At 48.7% G+C, this 4,223-nt stretch overlaps 1 protein-coding gene across 3 annotated transcripts in view; it reads left to right on the top strand.

The window, feature by feature from the left end:
• Positions 1-4,223, top strand: part of DAG1 (dystroglycan 1 (dystrophin-associated glycoprotein 1)) — a 47,434-nt gene continuing 43,211 nt past the window's right edge. For 2 of the 3 annotated variants that reach the window (XM_004676161.2, XM_012720395.1), the window contains exon 1: positions 1-80. The gene's annotated coding sequence lies outside the window, so the exon portion shown is untranslated. Of the gene's footprint in view, positions 81-1,548; positions 1,661-4,223 lie in introns of those variants that run through there. The other variant, XM_012720394.1, reaches the window with a different exon arrangement.

Below are 4,223 nucleotides of genomic sequence, written 5' to 3'. Positions count from 1 at the left end.
GGGGAGCGGCGGCGCGGCGGCGGCTGCTTCAGGCAGTCGAGAGGAGGGAGCACCTGCCGCGGCCAGCCCGTCGGCGCTCGGTGAGTGGGCCGTCCGTCCCTTGCCGCCGAGCTGGCAGCCCAGGCCCCCATCCCTGTCGCCGTCGGAGCCTCCCGAGGAACACCTGCTGCTGCTCGCTGTTTGGCCCGGGGCGGGGACACTGTCGCGGACGTCCTTGCGGGTGAGGCGGCGGCGTGGCCTGGGCAGAGCCGCCCCCTTACTCGCGCCGCTCAGGCGAAGACTCTGGGCTACAGGGGCCCGGCCCGGCTGCGCGCCTCGGCGAAGGGCCAGGCCTCAGCCGGCTGCCCCGCGCTCCTGGGAACGCCGGGCCTGCGCGTCGGCCGCGGGCGTGTGAGGCCTGCGGGCTGTCTCTCGGGTTTTCAGAGAGGGTCGCGCGGCCCAGTTGGGCTGGAGCTGGAGGTGGGGGCGTGGAGCCTCCGCGGGAGACGGGGAAGGGCGCCGCAGCCGCTGGGTCCTGCTGTTTTGAACCTTGCGGTCGGCCTCCTCCCCCCTTATGCTTCTTTGGAAACCTGCTTACTGCCTTTTCACCTTTTCGCTGGTGCTTCCAAAGGCAGACTCATATGTGGAAATGTCTCCAGAGAAATGCTTTCTTGGGTTAGGATCCTTATGCCATAAATTCCAAGTTGTTCATACAAACTCAATTTAAAGTGCAGCTTTAATTTCTATGACTTGAGCGGTTTTTGAGATTTTGTAAACTGGTTGGCTTCAGCATTCGTTGCAGTAGTGATCATGAAGATTTTCTTTAGTGGGAGCTAGAGCCCGGGACAGCACCTTTGTAGTCTGGAGTTTTAACTTCAGAGCCCGTCCTGTTGTTTCCTAAATAAGCTAGTGGAAGTGATTTCTGGCATGGAATCCAGACTTCGCGCACGGAGGGTGGTGTTTATGGACATTAGTCCAGATAAAGAGTAGGATGTGCTACCAGATATTTTGGAGTCTGGTGCATGTGGAATAGAATTACTGACAAAGTAGCTTTATCAGTTACTTCGTGTTCAAAGATTTTTGTTCATGATTTTGTCCCTGTTTTAAAAAGAATTCAGCCATGAAGACAAAAATCTATAGCTTGAATTTTGGAGACGCTAATTGAACTTTGCCCTGGATCCAGTGGCCTATCATATCATTTAAAGGAGGTGGAGGAGCCAGTTTTTGGAGTTCCAGATATGAGGAATGTGTTTCATGCACAAGAGCGTGTTTCATGCACAATCTTGAGCTTGTTCAAGATTTGTGGACTATTATAGGAAAGGAGGGGTAGGTAGTATTACATGGGCAGCAAACACCTGGTTGGAACATCGAAAGAAGCACAGGGCAAGTCTTCACTGTTCTGAAAAATTGAGTTGGAAAAATGCATTTTATTAACTTAATAAATACTCAACTTTACTGCTTGCCAAATTCTGTAGTAGGTCCAGGGGATCACTGTAAGAGAAACTGGTTTTGCCCTTGAGTTCAGTGGGGGTTGGGTAACCTATGATTAATTGTGTCTGCCCACTAGGTGTGCTCACATGGTACTTTGGGAGCCTGAAGAGAGGGAATTCCTGAATTGGGGATTTCATGGCCAGCAGGAATTAACTGCGGGACAGCAAAGTCCGAATATAAGGAACCACATGTACGTGAGTTCTTAAAATAGCACCTGTGAGTACTCCAGCTTGACAGGTGGGAACTCTGGACTTTACTTGTTGTGCACAGGAGTTCAGACTCATATTCATTGTCTGGAGCCTGGGAAGTCTTTTATTCAGTGGAGTGGCTTGGTTGAGAGCTGTGTTTGGAAAAATTTTTAAATTTTTTTTATAAAGTATTATTTATGCTTACAGTACTGGGGTACAGGCCAGTGGTGTGGGGGATAAGAGGATTCACCAGAGACAGTGGGGAGCAGAACAGGCAGATCAACTGAAATACACTGCTGAGAGGAGCAGCAGGTGAGACAGGAGAGGTCTGCCATGCCATGTAGGTCAGCTTGCTGGCCAGGAGTGGCTTCCGGAGAGCTTCATAGTGCTGTGCTTTAACCCCTTGCACCACCAGGGAGGGCCCCTGTTTGTAAAAATCTTGCTGGTTGCCATGTAAGTAAAGACTGGGAGAGCTGAGGGCATTAGGCCCTCTAACTGAGGTCAGCCAGTAGAGAAGGTATGAGGAGTCATCTGAGAAGAGAGGCTGACAAGACTGAACTGAGGGGATTCCATGCTGTGGGTAGGGGAGGAATCAACATTCAGAAATGTGTGGGCCAGATTTAACATGACCAAAGACTTAAATCACATTTTATGTAAGTTTGCTGCTGTCTGTTAAATATTGAGAATGGTGGGGTTTGGAAGGACTCTGGGACTACTAAAGGCATGGTGCTTAATTGATAAAAACTTGATCCCACTTAAATTTGGGACATGATTGGTATAAACTTGCAGAGTAGATATATGTTCACTGTTTACTCTTGTTGAGACAGATGAGCACGTGTTCAATCCTCCCCTCACACTTGTTCCTGCCTTTCCTGCTTTCTTAGGTCAGTGATGTGAGGGACTGACATCAGTCACAATCAAGTGCCTTCTGTATTTCTGCTCTACATGCACCATTCTGATGCTTATGAGAATCCTTTATACTGGCTGAGGAAACTGACTCACATGTGAAGAAATGTTCCCAAGGTCACAAAGCTGTCATCATGTGACAGTCAGGATTTGAACTCTTGTTGAACATTTGTCTGTACCCATCTGTCTTTCTGTTGCATTAAATTGAAAATGATGGCCTTGATTGAATGCTTCTCTGCCCCGTTAGGGAGAGTGCCAGGATGATAAATATGAATGAGGTGTTCAGGGACTCCACAAAGAAATTCTTGTCCAGAATAAGCTGTTGAGGGGCCATTCTCAGAAGTCAGTATTTGTCAGAGACTTCTTGGGGTTTGTACTGGTTGCTCTGGCCACCATGCTGAAGTAAGCCAAGGAGACTGAGTCTCCAGTCTACCATTGAATGGAAGGGGCAGGTGGATAGTGAAAAGATGTGGATGTAAGGTGACATCAGTCAAGTGCTCAGAATAAAAAGAAGGGTTCCTAACTTCCAGAAAGAGAAAACATGAATCTTTGAGGCAGGCAGGGAAGACTAGGGATTGGTTGGGTTAAAAGAAAAGGTCAAAGGAGGGCCCTCCATGACGACTGAGAGGTTAAAGTGCAGCACTATGAAGCTGTTTGCAGCTACTGCAGCATGCGTTCCATCCTTGCCCAAGGTGCTGAGCCTCATGGTGCAGCAGACCTCTCCTGTCTCACCTACTGCTCCCCTCAGCAGTGTATTCTATTCAGTCTACCTCTATTGCTCCTTACTGGGTCTCTGGTGAATCTTCTTACTTCCCCCCCCCCTCACCTCTGGCCTGTACCCCAGTTCTTGTATGCATAAATAAATGCATCTTTTTTAAAAAAGAAAAGGCCAAAGGGGGCTTGAAGACTAGCTGTGTCTGAGGACAAATTGTGGATAGGCTGGAGGCAAAAAAAGTGTCCTTGGGACAACAGACTGAGCTGGGTCAGTGGGGGATCTCCTGGAAGCTCAGAGTAGGGTAGTCCTCCTGGCAGGAAGGCGTGAGAAGTCAGGAGACCAGTTTTGGAACTTTCAGGTGTGTAATCGAAAGCCAGGGTGGCAGAGAGTAATGATGAGGAACTGGTGAACTTACGAGGGAGAAAGCATGATTTGTTCACCTGTCTTGTGGAGTAAGGGACCAGTGTGTTTTTAAAATGTCTACAGTTGGGATTAAGAATCATGATGGGGCCCTCCTTGGTGGCACAACGGGTTAGGACGCAGCACTGTAAGGTGGCCAGTGCAGCTTCAGTGCCAGTTTGATCCCTGGCCTTGGAGGTGACCCACATGGCACAGCAGTCTTGCCCGCTGCTCCCCTCAGCAGTGTACTTCGTCCATCTGCCTGTTCTCTCCCAACTCTGTATCTGGTGAATCCTCTCACCCCCTGCACCTCTGGCCTGTACCCCAGTTCTGTATGCATAAATAAATAAATATTAAAAAAAACCATGATGGGATAATGTGGCTTTAGGCTGGATTTATTGAAAAAAATTGTCATTGACTCAGACTTGTTCGTGGCCAATTAAGAGTGACCCAGGAAGATCTGGAGTCAGAGTCCCTTTACATGTACTTTTTTTTTTTTTTTTTAAAGATTTATTTATTTGTGCATACAGAACTGGGGTACAGGC

This window comes from Condylura cristata, unplaced genomic scaffold (genome assembly GCF_000260355.1).
Source record: "Condylura cristata isolate star-nosed mole 26May11 unplaced genomic scaffold, ConCri1.0 scaffold00004, whole genome shotgun sequence".
In the NCBI taxonomy this organism is placed as follows: domain Eukaryota; kingdom Metazoa; phylum Chordata; class Mammalia; order Eulipotyphla; family Talpidae; genus Condylura; species Condylura cristata.
Note: the sequence above shows the minus strand (reverse complement) of the source record. Positions and strands in the feature narration are given on the sequence as shown.